This window comes from Panthera tigris, chromosome A2 (genome assembly GCF_018350195.1).
Source record: "Panthera tigris isolate Pti1 chromosome A2, P.tigris_Pti1_mat1.1, whole genome shotgun sequence".
Taxonomy (NCBI): Eukaryota; Metazoa; Chordata; class Mammalia; order Carnivora; family Felidae; genus Panthera; species Panthera tigris.
The window spans coordinates 26801820-26823947 of record NC_056661.1 but is presented as its reverse complement, the minus strand read 5'-3'; the positions used below and the strand labels follow the sequence as shown (position 1 = coordinate 26823947).

The following is a 22128-nucleotide window of genomic DNA, read 5'->3' as shown; positions in this document are numbered from 1 at the left end:
CCTAAAACATGGAGGGCAGAGGAGTAAAGAATGAGTTCAAATTTAAGTAACTATCAATTTAAAATGCACTGCTGTATGCAGAGATGTTACATATAAACCTAATAAAAATCCACAAATAAAAAAAACAGTAATATATGTGCAAAAAGTAAAGAGAAAGGAATCTGAGTACATTACTAAAGAAAGCCAACAAAACAACCAAAACACATGTAACAAAATGTAAATGGACTAAACACTCCAATCAAAGACAGGGTGACACCCATAACCAGTAAAGAAACCAAATTAGTAATCAAAATTCTCCCCAAAAAACAAGAGTCCAGGGCCAGATAGCTTTCCAGGGGAATTCTACCAAACATTTAAGGAAGAGTTAACACCTATTCTCTTGAAGCTGTTCCAAAAAATAGAAATGGAAGGAAAACTTCCAAACTCTTTCTATGAAGCCAGCAGTACCTTGATTCCAAAACCAGAGACCCCCCTAAAAAAGAACTATAGACCAATTTCCCTGATGAACATGGGTGCAAAAATCCTCAACAAGATATTAGCCAACCAGATCCAACAATTCATTAAAAAAATTATTCACTGCGACCAAGTGGGATTTATACCTGGGATGCAGGGCTGCTTCAATATCCGCAAAACAATTAATGAGATTCATCACATCAATAAAAGAAAGGACAAGAACCATATGATCCTCTCAACAGATGCAGAGAAAGCATTTGACAAAATACAGCATCCTTTCTTGATAAAAACCCTCAAGAAAGTAGGGATAGAAGGATCATACCTCGAGATCATAAAAGCCATATATGAATGACCCAACGCTAATATCGTCCTCAATGGGGAAAAACTGAGAGCGTTCCCCCTAAGGTCAGGAACAAGAAGGGATGTCCATTCTCGCCACTGTTATTCAACACAGTATTGGAAGTATTAGCCTCTGCAATCAGACAACACAAAGAAATAAAAGGCATCCAAATTGGACAGGAGGAGGAAAAACTTTCACTCTTCGCAGATGATATGATACTCTATATGGAAAACCCTAAAGATTCTACCAAGAAACTGCTAGAACTGATTCATGAATTCAGCAAAGTTGCAGGATATAAAATCAATGCACAGAAATCGGTTGCGTTCCTATACACCAACAATGAAGTGACAGAAAAAGAAATCAAGGAATCGATCCCATTTACAGTTGCACAAAAAAATTATAAAATACCTAGGAATAGATCTAACCAAAGAGGCGAAAAATCTATACACTGAAAACTATAGAAAGCTTATGAAAGAAATTGAAGAAGACACAAAAAAATGGGAAAATATTTCATGCTTCTGGATGGGAAGAAGAAATATTGTTAAAATGCCCATACTACCCAAAGCAATCTAGATATTCAATGCAATCCCTATCAAAGTAACACTAGCATTCTTCACAGAGCTAGAACAAACAATCCTAAAATTTGTATGGAACCAGAAAAGACCCCGAATACCCAAAGCAATCTTGAAAAAGAAAACCAAAGCAGGAGGCATCACAATCCTGGACTTCAAGTTATACTACAAAGCTGTAATCATCAAAACAGTAGGGTACTGGCACAAGCACAGACACTCAGATCAATGGAACAGAATAGAGAACCCAGAAATGGACCCACAAACATATGGCCAACTAATCTTTGACAAAGTAGGAAAGAATATACAATGGAATAAAGACAGTCTCTTCAGCAGGTGGTGCTGGGAAAACTGGACAGTGACATGCAGAAGAATGAACCTGGACCACTTTCTTACACCATACACAAAAATAAACTCAAAATGGATGAAAGATCTCAATGTAAGACAGGAAACCATCAAAATCCTCGAGAAGAAAGCAGGCAAAAACCTCTATGATCTTGCCCGTAGCAACTTCTTACTCAATGCATCTCCAGAGGCAAGGGAAACAAAAGCAAAAATGAACTACTGAGACCTCATCAAAATAAAAAGCTCTACAGAGCGAAGGAAACAATCAGCAAAACTAAAAGACAACTGACAGAATGGGAGAAGATATTTGCAAATGACATATCAGATAAAGGGTTAGTATCCAAAATCTATCTCAATACCCAAAAATTCAACACCCAAAAAACAAATAATCCAGTGAAGAAATGGGTAAAAGACATGAATAGACACTTCCCCAAGGAAGACACCCAGATGGCCAACTGACACATGAAAAAATGCTCCACATCACTCATTATCAAGGAAATACAAATCAAAACCACATTGAGATACCACCTTACACCTGTCAGAATGGCTAACATTAACAACTCAGGCAACAACAGATGTTGGTGAGGATGCGGAGAAAGAGGATCTCTTTTGCATTGTTGGTGGCAATGCAAGCTGGTGCAGCCACTTTGGAAAACAGTATGGAGGTTCCTCAAAAAACTAAAAATAGAACTACCCTACAACCCACCAATTGCACTACTAGGCATTTATCCACAGGATACAGGTGTGCTGTTTCGAAGGGACACATGCTCCACAATGTTTATAGCAGCACTATCAACAATAGCCAAAGTATGGAAAGAGCCCAAATGTCCATTGATGGATGAATGGATAAAGAAGAAGTGGTATATATATATATATATATATATATATATATATATATATATACACACATACATACACAATGGAGTATTACTCGGCAATCAAAAAGAATGAAATCTTGCCATTTGCAACTACGTGGATGGAACTGGAGGGTATTATGCTAAGTGAAATTAGTCAGTCAGAGAAAGACAAAAATCATATGACTTCACTCATATGAGGACTTTAAGAGACAAAAGAGATGAACATAAGGGAAGGGAAACAAAAATAATATAAAAACAGGGAGGGAAACAAAACAGAAGAGACTCTTAAATATGGAGAACAAACTGAGGATTGCTGGAGGGGTTGTGGGAGGGGGGATGGGCTAAACGGGTAAGGGGCACTAGGAATCTACTCCAGAAATCATTGTTGCACTATATGCTAAGTAATTTGGATGTAAATTTTAAAAACAAAAATTAAAAAGCAGAAAAAAAGAATATTACCTAAAAAGAATAAAATGACAGGTGACAGAATGAACAAAAAGTAAAAGCCATATATATGCAGGTTAAAAGAGACGCTTTTCAGACCTAAAGACACATATAGACTGAAAGTGAAGGGATGGAAAGGCATTTATAAATGTGAAAAGAAATCCAGGATATCCTTATTTATATCAAACAAAATAGACTTTAAAACAAAGACTCTAACAAGAGACACAGAAGGACACTATATAAGCATAACGGAAACAATCCAAAAAGAAGATATAACAATTGTACATATACACCCAATATGGAACCACCCAAATACTTAAAGCAGCTAATAACAAACTAAAAGAAGTAATCGATTATAATACAATAATAATAGGGGACTTTAACACCCCACTTACAACAATGGATAGGTCATCTAAAAAGAAAATCAACAAGGAAACAGTGGCTTTGAATGCCATACTGGATCAGATGAATCTAACAGATATATTCAAAACATTCCATTCTAAAACAGCAGAAAACACATTCTTTTCAAGTGTACATGGAACATTCTCCAGAATGGATCACATATTAGGCTACAAAACAAGTTGCAACAAATTCAAAAAGATCGAAGGCATAGCATGCATTTTTTCTGACCACAATGCTATGAAACTAGAAATCAACCACAAGAAAAATCTGGACATAAGACAAATACATAGAGGCTAAAACATGCTACCAAGCAATAAATGGGTCAACCAAGATATCAAAGAGGAAATCAAAAAATATGTGGAGACAAATGAAAATGAAAACACAACGGTCCAAAATCCTTGGGACACAGCAAAAGTGGTTCTAAGAGGGAAGTTTACAGTGATACAGGCCTGCCCCAAGAAGCAAGAAAAATCTCAAATAAACAACCTAACTTTACAACTAGAGAAGCTAGAAAAAGAAGAGCAAGCAACACCCCAAACCAGTAGAATGAAGGAAATAATACAGATTAAAGCAGAAATAAACAAAATAAAAACTAAAAAACAATAGAACAGGTCAATGAAACCAGGGATGGTTCTTTGCAAAGATTAACAAAATTTATAAACCTTTAGCCAGACTCATCAAAAAAGAGAAAAAGAGAGATAAGACTCAAACAAAATCAGAAATGAAAGATGAGAAATAACAACCAACACCACAGAAATACAAAGGATCATAAGAGAATATTATGAAAAATTATATGCCAACAAATTGGACAACCTAGAAGAAATGGCTAAATTCCTAGAAACATATCCCAAAACTGAATCAGGAAGAAATAGAAATTTTGAACAGATGAATTACCAGCAAAGAAATTGAATTAGTAATCAAAAAACTCCCAACAAACAAAAGTCCAGGACCACACAGCTTCACAGGTGAATTCTACCAAATATACAAAGAAGAATACCTACTCTTCAAACTATATCAAAAACAGAAGAAAGAAGCTTCCAAATGTATTCTATGAGGCCAGCATTACCATGATACCAAAACCAGATAAAGACACTTCCAAAAAAAAAAAAAAAAGAGAGAGAGAGAGAACTACAAGCCAATATCTCTGTTGAATATAGACGCAAAAATCCTCAACAAAATATTAGCAAATTGAATCCAACAATACATTAAAAAAATCATTTACGATTGAGTGAGATTTATTTCCAGGATGCAAGAGTAGCTCAATATTTATAAATCAATCATGATAAATCACATCAGTAAGAGAAAGGGTAAGAACTATATGATCATTCCAATAGATGCAGAAAAATCATTTGACAAAGTACAACATCCATTCATGATAAAAAAAAAAAAAAGAAGCCTCAACAAATCTAGGTTTAGAAGGCATCCAAATCGGTAAAAAGAAGTAAAACTTTCACTATTTGGAGATGACATGATACTATATATAGAAAACCCTAAAGACTCCACCCAAAAACTATTAGTATTGATAAATGAATTCAGTAAGGTCACAGGATACAAAATTAATATGCAGAAATCCATTGTATTTCTTTTCTTTTAAGTTTATATATTTATTTTGACAGAGAGGGAGGGGAGGGGCAGAGAGAGAAGGAAAAAGAGACAATCCCAGGCAGGCTCCACACTGTCAGTGCAGACCCCAGTGCAGGGCTTGAACTCACGAATCTTGAGATCATGACTTGAGCTGAAATCAGATGCTTAAGCAACCGAGCCACCCAGGCAGCCCCAGAAATTAATTGTATTTCTATATACCAATAATGAAGCAGCAGAAGGAAATTAAGAAAACAATCCCATTTACAACTGCACCAAAAGTAATAAAATACCTAGGAATATACTTAACCAAGGAGGTGAAAGACCTAAACTCTGAAACTATAAAATATTGTTGAAAGAAACTGAAGAAAACACAAACAAATGGACAGATACTCTATGTTCATGAAGTAGAAGAACAAATGTTCATGAAGTGTCTATACTACTCAAGCAATCTGCTAAATTAATGCAATCCCTATCAAAGTACCAACAGCATTTTCCCCAGAACTAGAATAAACAATCTTAAAATTTTCATGGAACAACAAAAGACCTCAAACAGCCAAAGCAATCTTGAAAAACAAAACTGGAAATATCATAATCCCAGATTTCAAGGTATGCTACAAAGCTGTAGTAATCAAAACAACACTGTACTGGCACAAGAACAGACACGTAGATCAATGGAATAGAATAGGGAGCCCAGAAACAAACTCACAATTATTTGGTCAATTAATCTTCATACAAGGAGGTAAAAATATGCAATGGGAAAAAGTCTCTTCAACAAATAGTGTTGGGAAAACTGGACAGCTACAGAAAGAAAGAAAGAAAGAAAGAAAGAAAGAAAGAAAGAAAGAAAGAGAGAAAGAGAAAGAAAGAAAGAAAGAAAGAAAGAAAGAAAGAAAGAAAGAAAGGGAGAAAGAGAGAGAAAGAGAAAGGAAGGAAGAAAAAGAGATGGAAAGAGAGGAAGGGAGGGAGGGAGGAAAGAGAAAGAAAGAAAGATATTTAGAAAGAAAGAAAGAAAGAAAGAAAGAGAAAAAGAAAGAATGAGAAGGGGGTGGGAGGGAGAGAGGAAGAAACAAACTGGACCACTTTGTTACACCACACACAAAAATAAACTCAAAATTGATTTAGGACCTAGATGTAGGAACTGAAACCATTAAAATCCCAGAAAAGAGCACGGCAATAATTTATGTGACATCAGCCATAGCAACATTTTTCTAGATATGTCTCCTGAGGCAATGGAAACAAAATAAAAACAAACTATTGACACTACATCAAAAAAAAAATCTGTTGCACATTGAAGGAAATAATCAACAAAGCTAAAAGATAACCTAATGAATGGGAGAAGATATATGCAAATGACATATCTGATAAAGGGTATCTATAATATATAAAGAACTTATACAACTCAACACCAAAAAAATAAAATTATCCAATTAAAACATGGGCAGAAGACATGAAGAGACTTTCTCCAAAGAACACATACAGATGGCCAAAAGACACATTAACGGATGCTCAACATGACTCATCATCAGGGAATTGCAAAAATCAAAACCACAATGAGATGCCTCATACCTGTCAGAATGGCTAAAATAAAAAGCATAAGAAACAAGTGTTGGCAAGGATATGGATAAAAGGGATCATTCTTGCACTGTTGGTGGGAATGCAAACTGACGCAGCTACTGTAGAAAATAGCATGAAGTTTTCCAAAAAATTAAAAATAGAACTACCATATGATCCAGATATTCCACTAGTACTGGGTATTTACCCAAAGAATATAAAACACTAATTAGAAAAGATATTTGCACCTCTATGTTTACTGCAGCATTACTTACCATAGCCAAATTATGGAAGCAGCCCAAGTATCATCAATAGATGAATGGATACAGAAGATGTGTGTGTGTGTGTGTGTGTGTGTGTGTGTGTGTGTGTGTATCATCAATTTGTTCCCTGTAGTTAAAAGTCTGTTTCTTGGTTTTCCTCTCTTTTTTTCCCCTATGATTGTTTGTTTTGTGTCTTAAATTCCACATATGAGTGAAATTATATAGTATTGGTCTTTCTCTGACTTATTTCACTTAGCATAACACTCTCAAGCTCCATCCACATTGTTAACTACAGAGAACAAACGGATGGTTACCAGAGGGGAGGTGGGTGGAGGGATGGGTGAAATAGGTGAAGGGGATGAAGAGCACACTTATGATGAGCACTGAGTAATGTATGGAATTGTTGGACCACTATATTGTATACCTGAAACTAATGTAACACTGTATGTTAACTATACTGGACTAAAATTTTAAAAAAGATTTGGAAAGCAAATAAAAAAAATGAAACGAGGGTGCTTGGGTGGCTCAGTCAGTTAAGTGTCTGACTTCAGTTCAGGTCATGATCTCACAGCTCCTGAGTTCGAGCCCTGTGTCGGGCTCTGTGCTGAGAGCTCAGAGACTTGAGCCTGCTTCAGATTCTGTGTCTCCCTCTCTCCCTGCCCCTCCCCTGCTCACGCTGTGTCTCTCTCTCAAAAGTAAACATTAAAAAAATGAAATTGATAGCCACAAACTAAGAGAAAATATTCAAAATAAAAAATAAAATATCCAAATACCTGACAAAACTCCTGTATCAAGAATATAAAAGGAACACTTGCAACTAAATAATAAGACTAGCAACCAATAAAAATAAAGATACCTGTTATATTGATTCCAAAATTGATCACATGACCAGCTATTAGCCTAGCAGGACTTCTGACTGTTTGATATTGTCTAAAGGGAAAAGTATGCAATTTCAGGAATATTGCTGGATTTATTTCATTCAAACTTTCACACAGTGTGAAACAAATTAAAAAACAGAGAGCAGGTACTTCTGCAAGTTTACAGACCAGGTTGTAAGACCTATTTTGAGCCTGCTCCACTAATAATGCCTGACCTCTAAATGTCTACATATAAGAGAGTAAAGTGAGAAAAGGGAAAGGAAAAAAAGTATACTATGTGGCTCCACTTCCAAAAAAGTTGTAGAAATGTAAGCACCAAATATTAATTTGACCACAGTTTTGATATAACTCTATTGAGAGTGATAAATTGAAAAGCAACTCTTCTGGAAACTAGGATGTTAGACAGAAATTGAGAATTAACTCATAAATTGTATTTTATAAAATGTGCACTGATTCACAGAACTGTACCAAACCAAACTATGATATTCTTTATAGACTCTCACAATTAGCACCAGTTTATTCAGACTCCTACACATAAGACCACAAATAAACTGAGGCAAGGGTAACTCCACATAGTCTCATGTTTTCTAAAACCACTAATGTTCCACCTGCCCCTTAATTTACAAAGTCTGACCAATCCCTGCTAAGACCACCGCAAATTTTGTAACACCCCTTAAGACTCCCTTTGAAACTCACCTTTGCTCTCCATGATGTAGGGTCTTCTTTGTTGCAGAAAATAATAAATTTAGCTTGCTTTCAGCTGTGTTCCTAATGGTCTCTGGTTTATGTTGAAAGCAGAATGGGAAGACAAGAAGATAGTGTGTGGTGCTAGATCCTCATCCTCCCCAGCTGGAAGTGAATAGACAATGCATAAAATTTATAAATCAAGAAGCAACAATAAAAACATGTTATTTAGACATAAGTAGGAGTGTCTGAGTAGCTCAGTCAGTTGAGTGCCCGACTCCTGCTTTTGGCTTAGGTCATGTTCCCGGGTTTGTGGGGTTGAGCCTGGCATCAGGCTCTGGGCTGAGCGTGGAGCCTACTTGAGATTCTTTCTCTCCCTCTGCCCCTCTCCCTTGCACGGGCATGCTCTCTCTCTCTAAAATAAACAAACAAACAAAAAACAAATAAAATAAAATAAAATTTAGACATAAGGAGACAGGTATCAAAACAATCAGCTAAGGAAACTAAAAAGTAGTTGCCTCAGGGAATGAGTTAGAAGATGATTATTTTGTTTAAAATCTTGAACAGTCTAGGTGGCTCAGTCAGTTAAGTGGCCAACTCTTGATTTCAGCTCAGGTCACGATCTCATGGTTCCTGGGATCAAGCCCTGCCTAGGATTCCCGCACTGATGGCGTGGAGCCAGCTTGGGATCCTCTCTCTCCCCTCTCTCTCTGCTTCTGTCCCCCACTCATGCTCTCTCTCTCTCAAAATAAATAAATAAACATTTTTAAAAAATCTTGAGGTACCATTTCATCGTTAAGCATATATTACTTTGATAATAATGAAATTATATTGAAAATAATAAATTAAATATACATTTCAGAACAAAATAGGAAAACAAAGCCATTTATATTTCTTGCTTACCTGAATTTATATTCACTCAACAAATATTTCTTTATTGAATACCACTATATCCCAGACACAAGTATAGGTACTAAGTATCAGCAAAGGAAAAAAAAGACAAAAAACATCCCTGCCCTAAAAAAGTTCAGATAGATGAGGAAAGTGGGCCCTGCTCATCTCCCAAAAGGTAAAACAGTTCTAGATCACATAGCTGGCAAATGGCTAAGCCAGGATTTGAAATAAGGTCATCTGATTCTAGACCCTACTGATTTTAATTTTAATTATAGACAGATTGGGACAGGGACAGGAAATTTCCAAAATGAATCTAGGGCATCTTATTAGTGCCAAAATGTAAGAAAGTACTCAAACAAAAAAAAAAAAAAAAAAAAAAAAGGACTCCAATAAAAAGTGTATGTCAAAAAAACACAGTAGTCAATTGCAAGAGATCACAATGGCCAAAGCTATAATAATTTGAGCAACAAAATAAGGAAGTATTGGATTATAGCCCAAAGTATAAACCAAATATCCATGAGTCCATACTGACTTAGATAAATGATAAATACATATGTAAGTCATGTATACATACATATATACATACATATGAGAGAATAAACAAATATCCCATGCAGCATTCCAAATAATATATGACCAGTACTCATTAAAACTCTCAAGGTCATTAAAAACAAGGAAAATCTAAGAAACTTTCCCAGTCCAGAGGAACTTAAGGAGACATGACAACTAAATGCAATGTAGTATTCTAGATGAGATTCTGAAACTGAGAAAGGACATTAGGTAAAAACTAAGGGAATCTGAATAAAGTCTGAGCTTTAGTTATTAATAGCATTCAACATTAGTTCATTAATTGTAACACACATACCACACTTCTGCAAGATGTTAATAATAGGGGAAACTGGGCTCAGGGTACATGGGAACGCTCTGTAATATCTTTGCCATTTTTCTGTAAATCTAAACCTATTTCTTAAAATGAGGTTTATTTTTAAAAGATTTGAACAAGTGAAAAATATCTGCACAGCTTGGCAATTTGGCAATTAGGATCTGTTCTGTTCTTCAAAAATAACAACATAGACCCTAGCTGGCTAAATCTCCTTATCATGTACTCTATGAAACAAGCTGTTTAAAGCCAAGGTTATGAATTCCAAATGAATATTCTAGAAAAAGTGTATTAAAATAAAATATACCTTAATATCAAAAGTAGTTCTCTCTAGGGCATGATCACAGATGACCTTTTTGTTGTTGTTTTCTTTTGTTGTTGTTGATGACCTTTTGTTGTTGTTTTCTGTGTTTTCCAAGTTATCTGCAATAAGCATGTATTACACATATAATTTCAGAAAGGAGCATAATACTACTAAAAGAAAAGAAAGGTGCTTTTAGTAAAATTTGCAATTAAATAACTGCAGAGGCACCTTCTTTAGGGGAAGGAAAAGGAAGAACATTATTCTATAAATACTATATGCCAGTCCCTGGGCTGGGCACTTAACATATATTATCTCATTTAGGTGTGTAAAATAAAGATGTCCTTAAATTGAATCACATTTGGAGAGTATTTTATGTTTATTAAGCCATTATAAGTTTTAAACAAAAATGCAAAGGCATGCTTTTTAGAATTCTGGTCATGCCTTTTTTTTGCTCCGATGCTGAAAGCACAATTAGTTACCCACCACCTAACATGTCATCTACATTTTTTTCTTGTCACATATTTTTATTTGATCCACTTCTGAAGAGAAGCCAATACACCATGTCATGCCTATATATGAATCTCTTTAAACTAATTTTATGCTTCATTGTGAAATAATTGATTTGTGATTCACAGGACATTAATTAACTCATAAGCCTTTAATAGTAAGTAAATAATGAAGTTTAGAAAATGATGGCATGTAATTGAGTCTAAAGGGACTCTTTTCCACACTTTGTTTTTGTTTTGCTTTTTATATTATATCAAATAAAGACGGACAAAATTTTAATCACATTGATCACAGATGTTAAGATCACAAATTTTATTATATGTCAATATTTTTACATAGGGCCCATTTTCTATAAAAGCCTATCTCAGGACCATTTCCTTTGAAAGCCTAACTCAAAATCAAAACTATAATCAATAACCAATTCCTATTATTCTTGCAAGTGATTGCTGAAAATGGATGCTCAGTAAACCTGTAAATTTGTAGATTTGTAGATGGTTTTATCTAAAGATTTCCAACAAATATAGAAAAAAAAAAACTGTTTTTTCCCCTGACACCTCTTTCTAGAGGTGACTTCTACATTCCATCAAGTGACAATACTGTAATTATTGAGTACTGGCTTAGCATTTTATCATATAGTCTGATTTAATCCCTACAATAATTTGTGGTATAGGTACTATTAGCCTCAATTTAAAGAAGTCTGTGTGAAGTCACACAGCAGTAAGGAGAAGAGTTATGTCTCAAATCTGTGTTATATCTGATTCCAAAGCCCAAAGTTTTAATCACCCTGCTGTACTATTTCTTAGCATTGGTGCCTCTATTTGAGACTGAGCTTCAGCTCCCCACTTCCTCAGCTCCCCCTGGGAAGTTGACCTTACCCTAGTTCTATGCCACCCTATCCAAACCACCCTCATCTCCCACCTAGACTACTACAGAAGCCTCCTTGCTGAGATCCATGGTCTCCCTAATCCTTTCTTTGTGTCCTTTTCCTCCATCCCTCAGCCTCAATCCATTCTCTACACTGTAACCACAATGATTTTTCTCAAACCATGAGGCCTACAAGCCATTAACTGTTTGCTGTGTGAATCTCCACCTTCATCTTGTACAATGCTATCCCTCACTCTCTGTGCTCCTGCCATAGTCTAGTCTTCTTTACATATGAATATGTACCATAGTCCCTCCTGCCACAGGACTATTGCATATGCTGTTCCCTCTCCCTGGACCATTCTTTGCCTAGTTAACTCCTACTCACCTTTCACATAACTACTCATGATAACACCAACAGAAAGCATTCCTTGACCTCCATATCAAGACATAACTCCTCCTGTTATACACTCCAGCAACATGCATCTCTGTTCCATTACATGATATCATTACAATGTTATGTTTGCTTTTGTGATTACCTGATTAAGGTCTTATCTAAGCCACTATGCCCTACTATGCACCAGATTTTAAGCTCAGTGAAGACAAAGACTCTGTTTGCTTTTGCTCCCTATTATGATTTTGCACACAGCAAGGTTTCAACAAATGCCTATAACTGAATAACTATTCCCACTCTATACCACTATCATCATCCACATAGGAACTACTATCCTTCTCCAATAGGAAGAATGTCCTCTGCCCCTCCATAAGGTCTAAGGCAGGAGTAAAAATTAGACAAAGAGGGGAGATAAATACAAACAGTAGTGGCTGCAGAATAAACCTCCTGGGATCCATGGACAAGAATTTCAACAGCTACTTTAAATTCTAGGTATTAGTTTCATATGCATATTTCCAGCCACCAGAATTTCTCAGAGGCATTTCAAGTTTAACACGCTCCAAACTGAACTATTTTGATTTCTCCTCTAAATCCATTCCTCCCTAGTTTTCCCCACCTCAATAAATGGCATCACGTTGTATCCAATTCCCAGGCCAAAAACCTAAGAATCATGCCTGATTTGCCTTTTTATCATATACCCTACATTTAAATTCAAATTTGCCCTCTGTTCAAAGCCCTCCAATGGCTCCTTTTGTACTTAAATAAAATCCAAAATCTTTATTTGACCTTAACACTTTTCATAATATGGCCCCTCATCATCTCTTCGACCTTGTTTCCTCTTTTGTTCCCTTCCTCATAGCAGTTCAGCATCATGGGCTTCTTTACCAATGTTCTTGGAAGATGCACATGACCACTTCAGAATCTTTGTACTTGCTTCCCTGTGCCTCAAAGGGTCTTACCTCAGATATTTACTCAGTTCATACTCCCTACTACTTTCAGGGCACACTGTTCACGTTTCCCTTACTGAAAGTTCTTCCCTCATCACCATATCTACATAGCCCTCATTGGTGTTCTAAGCTCTGTATCTCTTTCCCTTTTATAAATAGCACTTATCACTACTGTATTAAATTATATATTTATTTATGTATTTATTCATCTACACCTCTACTGCTATATTTTAAACTCCTCAAGGGTTATCTGTCCTGTTAAGTATCTAGGAGCTAAATAATTATCCCATGAATGAATGAACATTATTGTCAAAGCCCAACTCTTTTGCATTATTTAACAGTTTGAATTTTTTATGTCAGAGTAGACTTGGAATAGGAAATAAATGAACTATTTAATAACTAATGTTAAAAAAAGATAGCAATGCAAAACGTAATCTTTTAATGATTAGCTAAGAATGATTACAAATCTGTACAAAAGAGTTGTAAAAAATTAAAGCTTATTGTTGTGGTTTCTTAATTGGTTTAGGAAACTTTGAGATCAGATGAATTATTTCCTTTATTGTTTCCCTTTAGCCTTCCTCTGCAAAGTCTGTCATTAATGGCTAATCATGACAATCATATGGCAATAATATTATGTGTCAATGCAAAGATTATATAATGTATAAGAAAAAAGACAACAATGTTAAAGGCAGTAAATTTGTTAAGTGATTCACCCTGTGATTACTCAGTAAGTAAAAGCATAAGAGATATGGACAGAAGCTCACTATTAATTTTTTTCTTTATGTTACACTAACATTACATTACAAATTACAAATTTCTGATTCAAGCAAAAAAGAAAGATGACAGGCAAATTAACACTATATTTTCTGTTTTAGATGATGGATACTTCACCCTAAAGTTTTCAGCATGCTAGAGGAAAGCTGAGAGAGCTCAAAAGGACCAATTTATTTCAACAGGTCAGAAAAGCAAAGAATCAGTCCGGACACTCCTCTTCCCGGTACTCAGTGCCACCTTCCCCCACTATTCAATGCATCATCGAGCCCTAACTATTAATATGTCTCAAAGTCGTCAGTTTAACGCTTTAGGTAGCCACTGCCCTAATCCTCTTACTCGGGTTATAAAATAGTTTCTTGCAGCATCTGGGTGGCTCAGTTGGTTAAATGTCCAACTCTTGATTTTGGTTCAGTCATCATCTCACACGTTCATGAGATCGAGCCCCGCATCCAGCTCTGCACTGACAGCATGGAGCCTGACTGAGATTCTCTCTCTCCCTCTCTCTCTCTGCCCCTCCCCTGCTTGCTCATGGGTGTGCAAGTGCGCGCACGCACACACACACACACGTTCTCTCTCTCAAAATAAATAAAACAGGGTTTTTTTTTAAGTTTCCTGAAATGTTACTCCACATTCATCTGTTTTCCTTCAGCTCCATTCTCCAGTTTACAGCAGAGGATATTCTAAGACACAAATCCAGTAATGTCCTTCTATTCCTTAAAAACATACAGTGGCCTCTTCTTGCTTTTAGAAGAATTCTGGTCCTTAATGAGGCCTAAAGGCCACATGTGTTCTGGCCTCTGCCTAACTCCCCAACCTCATTAGGAACCACTTTTGCCTTTACTCTTTCCACTTGAGCCACACCATTTTCCTGTTTGATCCTTCAAGATGCCAAATGCCTTTTTGTCTCAGAGCCCCCCTCTGTAGGTATCATTATGATTTCAGATCAAGGCCATTCCCTGAAGGGAAGTCTCCCAGTCCCTCCAGACTAGGAGAGACTCTTCAGTTACAAGTCCTCATAGGTGTTCTCTGACCTTTTCCACTACAACACATGCCATAATTACACATTTATTTATTTACTATTTCTCTTCTACATTATACCCTGTACGCCTCCTAAAAGCCGGAACCACAGTAGTGGCACTTGCTATTATATCCCAACACCTAACGTGTAATCTAGTATACAGAAGTTCAGTAAATATTCCATGATAACTGCATGAGATGAGAAGAGACAGCCAAATGTTGGCATAAGGAATCTGTGCTACATTTAAGAGCATTTTCCCAGCATCAATTAACATTGGAATGGGATCCCAAAAAAGGTTGAAGAATCATCCTCTATGGAGACTCTTAAAAAAACAGTATGTATCAGCCTAGAGCTGCACTATACAATATGGTAGCCACTAGCCAAATGTGGCTATTGAGTTCTTGAAGTATGAGAAAAGTCCTAAATTTTTATATTGACTACATGTTGAAATACTATTTTGGATATATTAGGTTAAATAAAATATATTGCTAAACTTAATTTTGCCTCTTTATTTTTAACTTTTTTAATGTAACTACTAGGAAATTTAAAATATATGAATCTCACATTATATTTCTGCTAGACCACAGTGGTCTATGCATTTCAGGACAATACTACCTGAAGACAGGCATGACATAGTGAGACAAACCGTGGACAAGGATCTGAATACTGCAAAAAGTCCTGAAGAATCTTCTTGTGTTTCTGTCTCCCAATATCATCCCATCCCACTTGGCTGTGCCTGTGCTATTTCACCACACACCCAAATATTTGTTCAATACATGGACCCACTTGGTTAAACAAAGTGAACTTCTAAGTTCCTCCTTATGCCTTTCGGTAATTTAAAGTCTAACATAAAGTTTGCAAAGTTCAGCTTTATCACTTTACTGAATTCCAAATGGCCGGTTTGTTGACAGAGGGCTTGGGACAAAGTGTGGCATGATATGTCATTTCTAGCCAAGGTAACTAGGAACTAAATATTACAAGCAGTAGCTCTATGTAGAACTGCAGATTCACAGTTTTACGAATTCTCTACATACCTCTGAAAGCTTCACCCCTCAGAGTTTTCTTTTTGTTCCTCTAGCAGTTTGCCCATGTCCTTTTCACATGCTGTCTTCCTCTTAAGATCCTGAGGCAAGTGAATGGATTTATCTTGGTATCCCTAATATCTAGCCTAGCACAGTGCCTGATACAAAGTAAGCACTCAATAAATCTTTTCTAGAATGTGTTGAGTGAATGTACTTTCCCTTACTCTGATCACTCCTTGACTCTAACCTAAGCACTGACTGTAGATAAAATTTATAGGCTTGTACTTAATGAACCATCACCCAGAGATTGTTTTAGGACCATTTTATGAGTATGTGTTTTAAGTGACTAAATCAAAGACAGAGTATTGAACCTCTTGAAAATGCTTAGGGCTATGCTTTAAGCATTTCACATGTTCAGTATACACTAACTGGCTAACAAATTATAATCATTAGATCAAATACTATTCCCACAAAAAGGTGAAGGACCAGACCACAATTTCTCTTAGCACACTCCACTTCATGATCAACAGGCTATGCTTAGGTATACAATTAGTATTGACACAACTTAGTGAGTGTACCTCTAACACGTAAGCTACAGTTTACGATCAGCTGCAACCACCAAAATATGAAGTCCAGGTGATTCCTTTTGAACATAAACTCTTCATAACATAAAGATGACTGAAAAAATACATCAAGAATGTGTACTGAATAATTTATCTTAGGCAATTAGGTCTAGGTGAGTAGAGCCACAAAGTAGTTGTGGGTACATGACAGACTAATACATACAAGCTTCATGTTTGACCAGCTGCAACCAAGACCTTGCTTCTGCACAAGGGCATTAAGAGGCACAGCAGCATGCCTGTTGACTGCCAGAAATCAACATGAGGAGACAGATAACCATGGTACCTGGCAGCCTGAGAAATTCGCTGTTTCAGCAAAAGCATCAGGCGGGTTAACCAGGTGAAGGACAATGCAACAAATATCATCCACAGTTCTAGAAATTTTTGCTAATAGGAGCCCAGTCCAAGTATACTCTTGGGCTGAGTCCAACATCTGAGTGAAATGTGAACATTAACCACTCAGGTATAAGTAAATTGGAAATTCAGTTTTAGGGATTTCAGTTGAGTGATTCTCATCAAGAAGTCACAACCTCAAGGCAGAAGAGATTTTGCTTTATAGCAGGTTTTTCTTCTACACTGATAGCCCAAGCAGAAATACTAGATCACAAGATTGTTTTTAATGGTTAAAGTGTATGTGTACATGTATGTATGCGTGTGTACTTCTCCAAGTTTTGTAAACCTGAACAACCAACATTTATACATATAAATGGCTAACCTGGCATACATCGAGGCCATTACTACTTTTATCCTTGGTGGCCATCGACTGCCTTAGCAATGATCTAGAGCAAATGTATATGGAGAAATTGCAATCCCATTTCAGTAATCGATAGATAGTGGGTCCCAGGCTTTGTGGCAGTCATAACCTCTAGCCATTCCATTTTTCCATAAACAAAGGAATAATCAATTGATGTGGATTCAACTAGGGGCATGAACATTATCTTTGCCAACATATTCTCTTCTTGCTAAGAACTGCAACTTGCCATTTTGCAAGCAATCAGTGTAGCAAAGAGATCTCATAAAACTCATAAAAAGCTATTTAACCCATTATGTGAATGAGATGCTACAGAAGAAAAAGAAATGATAGGTAATAGGGAAGGGGAAGGAAGGAAAATATGGGATTTTCCAGAGCAATGATAATATATAGGAAAATTCAAAGGGGAATTATAAAATAATTTCGGCTACATTATGAATTAGGATATTGGATTGTCTAAGAACCCAACTACCATTTGTAATGACGTTTCCATGGGGAATGTCTCTAAAATGATTTTCTGAAATGAAATCTCCTTTATATCACTTTTTGCCTAGAAAAAGATTTAAATGAAGAGCAGTAAAAAGTAGTTATGGTTAATAAAAAATCAAAAGAATTCATTTATTCTGCCCTACTTATTGGAGTTACAGGAAAGTAAACAAAGCATTTGTATGCTAACTTTAACCAGATGTAGGGGTACCATAAAATACAAAGGAGGGGCCTGGAGGTAGAGAGGTGGTCAAAGAAGGCATGTAAGGGGGATGATTTGAGAGACTTGAAAGAATGTAAAGGGCAGGTAAGAGTATTCTTGGCATAATAAAAAAAAATAAAAAACAAAAAATTACTTCTGGAAGCAAGAGAAATAATAAAGTCAAGGAAGACTCCCAGATTTCTGGTTTTAGCTCCAAAGAAATAGTGGTACCACTCCCCAAGAGAGGGAAAAAAGAGAGTTACAGAATGAGGAGAAAAATGTAGAGCTTAATTTGGGATGTGAATAGAAAAGTACCTAAGGAACATACAAGTGGTGGTATCTAGGAATCAGGTAGACATCCAGAGCTCAGGCTTATGAGACTTTTAGGCTGGAAACACAGATTTTTAAGCCATGGGGAGAGTAATTAAGGGCTTTGGAGAGAACAAATCCCCCTCTCCAAGAGTGTGCTGGTGTATGAAGGGGTAATCTCAAAGGATAGGTAACAAAAGAAGAATGGCCAGAATGGTTGGAGTAAAAAATAAAGATGCCACTGAAGCAAAATAAAAAGAAGAATTTTGAGGAGGAAAGAATGATCAACAAGGACGATCAACTAATATGAAGACTGATAAAAATCTGTTGGATTGAATTATATGGGGCCATTGGCATTCGGTAAGAACAGTAGAGTGGAATGGTGCAGGAGGACAATAGTTGAATTGTGGTGGACTAAGATGTAGAGTCAGGTAAGTAGACAATTCTCAAAGAGTGCCTATCCAGATGCAAATAAAGATACGGATGTACTGGGAGGGCAACGTGGGCTTGAGGGAGGGAAGGCTTTTATTTCATTTTGCTTTGTTTACATAGTCAAGTAAAGGAGTCAGCAAGAGAAAGGAAGAATTTAACGATATGAATGAGAAAAAAAAATCAAGAAACTGAGAGAGTTATAAAGGAGGGAAAGACTGGGACTCAGAGCCCACATGGAAGGAATTAGCCTTAAATAGGAAGAGATCTATATCCTTCACGGGAGGAACAAAAGGAAAGGAGAGAAATATAAAAGTAGGATAGGTAAGATAATAAGTTTGTTGCCTGGAGTTGGGGGTGTTCTCTCTGATGATTTCTATTGTCTTTGTGCAGCAAGAAATGAGCTCATCAGCTGAGAAGAGGTGGGAGTAAAAAGCTGTAGAGTGACAGCTTTAAGCAGAGTGCAGAGTGGGAGAGAGCGAATTCTATATACCTAGAAGGCTTGCCAAACTCAACCAAAAGCATAACAAGGTTCTTGGGTTTTGCCAGCAACTGGTTGAAGGACTGGCTCATGGGCTGTGAAGTTTATAGTTTATGGACTGGGGAAAAAGAGAAATGAAGAGATTTGAGGTTTCTATGAGAAGAAAGAATAATTGTTGGGGGAAGAGATTGAGAGACGTGGAAAATTAGATGTTGAAAATTAATATTGCTAAAGTAGAGCAATTCCAGGTAATAGCAAGAATCAGGGCATGGGAACTGTTGTACGTGGTTGAAGTTGAGTGGAGATAAAGATCATGAGAGTTGATAAAGTCACAGAAATGAGATGTTGTTTAAGTTGGGTAAGTTGTTGGATAAGTTGTTCACATAGGCATGGAAGCCACTCAGAACAATGGTACAAATTGCAACAAAAAACAATGAACAGATTGTCTTTAATTAATAAATAGAAAAGCTGTGATAAATACCAAAATTGAAGTACTTAAAAAATTAAAAAAAAACAATTAAGAAGGGTAGAGGAAGGTCATGCAAAACAATCTTAAAAATTTCCAATGGCCAAAGCTTTTTGAGCAATAAAACAATTGGTTTGGATTATAGCATAAAAATAAAATAAACAACCATGAATTAATACTGATATAAATAAGTGATTAAATAAATAAATAGGGGGGAAGTGACAAATTTTCCATACAGAATAATTCTAAATACTAAATGTAGAAGGAATGAGGAAAATTGAAAATTACCACAGAAATATTTGTTTTAGGCAAGATCCACAGATGAATGCTAAAAGTAGCCACCAAACATTAAGGAGAAACAGGATATTCACATAGCCTTGAACTATCTTCCCAATATATTTATTAATTACTGTGGTGATTTTAACATATATCTAAACATTTTTCAATATTTCTCCCTCTAGGAAGTGGAGCTTAATTCTCCTCCCCTTATGTGTGAGCTAGATTTAGTGACTCCTGTCTAACCCAAGAGTCTGAAAAGGCGAAAAAAAATGATTAACTTTACAGTGGAGAAACCTGGGAGACACTACTTTAACCAAGGGATCAAGGTTTATAGCACCAGTCCTAAGTCATATTGACATCATGCACCCCCTAATATGATGTGATGGGAAGGATACTTCACTTCTGCAGCAGTCTTCCTCCAAATCCTAACCCCAGTCTAATCAATTGAAAACATGTCACAATGAGGGACAAATTGAGGGACATTCTAAAAACATCTAGTCAGTAATCTTCAAAAGTGTCAAAGTCATGAAAAATAAGGAAAGGCTATAAAACAAGGAAAGATAGATTGGAGAAGCCTAAAGAGACATAACAACCAAGAGCAACGTGGCACTGGACTGGATCTTGAAACAGAGGACATGTGTAAAAACTGGTGAAATCCAATTAAAGCCTGTCATTTAGTTGATAATGTTGAACCAATGCTAATTTCCTTGTTTCGATAAGAGGCTAACATTAGGGAAGTGGGCTGAAGGGTATATGGGAATTCTGTATACTTCTTTAGAACTCTTGTAAATAGGAATTCATTTAAAATAAAAAATTTAAAAGAAAAGCTTTAATGAAGAAGAATGGGTAGCAAGGAGACCACTGTATTATCTAATAAAAGATAGGGGATATAATGAGTGTGGAAGATGGATGGCATGAGGCTCACTGGAGCAGGAGGTTTTACAGAAAGATGAAGGAATGTTTTGAGACATCATTAATGGAGTGAAAAATAGAGGCCAGCTTATCAACTCTGCATTAGAACACAATGTTTATTTGACTAGACGCTATTGCTATGTCTGGAGGTCAAAGAAGAATTGAAAAGTATTCACTGCATTGGGTAATTATTTGGTCCAAGTATTATATGGACCACTGGTCCTGATGAGAAAGGCCATCATCCTTGAAATCTATCAATATCAATCAGCTCCCTTCCATTATCCATGGCAAATCCATGATATTTCCAGTTTCAAAGTTTGCAGCCCCCATGAACAAAGTTTTATAAGTGATTTGAGGAATGCCACAATCCCAAGTTGTTTTGCATAGTAACAATGGCATATCTGGAACCTAGTGAATGATCAAGTTCCCTGCTCATATTTGCAGCTTTCCTCACCTTTGACTGCCTCTTATCAAGGGGAGAGTTTTTCTACAAAGTGCTCTAAACATTAGGTCAAACTAGCAAAAAAATTAACAAGGAAAGGAATTTTTAAAAATCAAAACTAATGTTTGTTCAGTGCCTGTCAAGAGTTCAAGCTAGTAACTGATACTTTTACATAAATGATCTCATTTAGGAATAATTCAGAAAATGTGAATAAAAATATGTAAAATGAAACACTGATAAATACTATTCACTGTACTAATTGGAAAAATTAATAACATACACTACTTTAAATTTAAGATTTAGGAAAAACATGGATCAAAAAGATGGGAAGGAAAAGGGTTTAAAGTACTCACAGGTGGACTCTTCCACTATAGCCTTAGCTGTCTTTTAATCCAACCTACAGTTTATCTATCGTGTGTAAGTACCAGCCCACAACCACGGCAAAGTCACAGCTGCAAACAGAGCAATGCAACAAAGGAGACTCACCAAGGCATACAGAGTAAACACCGCCCATCACAACCAGCAAAACAACTCAACTCTGCATTCATATTCATCACAAAATTCCAGAAAGAAAAAAATAAGAACTCCCAAATTTTCAAAAGGGTTCCACTTGATCAGTCTAACAAAGACAACTAGAATTAAAATATAATGATAATAGATAAATGAAAGACAGATGATAGGTTAGGTAGACACATATAGACAGACAGGTAGATGAAACAATGATAAATGTGTTCTAGGAACCAGATCTGAAAATTCAGTTAATAATGTCCAATAGGTTAG

General features: G+C 36.2%; 1 long non-coding RNA gene across 3 annotated transcripts in view; it reads right to left on the bottom strand.

Annotated features, from left to right (window-relative positions):
• LOC102969269 overlaps positions 1-22128 on the bottom strand; it is a 193647-nt gene that overhangs the window by 127109 nt on the left and 44410 nt on the right. Inside the window, exons 1-3 of one of the 3 annotated variants that reach the window (XR_445331.3) lie at positions 10452-10563; positions 8383-8535; positions 7665-7738 (exon numbers count right to left, since the gene is read on the bottom strand). This is a non-coding gene — a long non-coding RNA (uncharacterized LOC102969269). Of the gene's footprint in view, positions 1-7664; positions 7739-8382; positions 8536-10451; positions 10564-22128 lie in introns of those variants that run through there. The other 2 variants (XR_001510556.2, XR_006214869.1) reach the window with 2 other exon arrangements.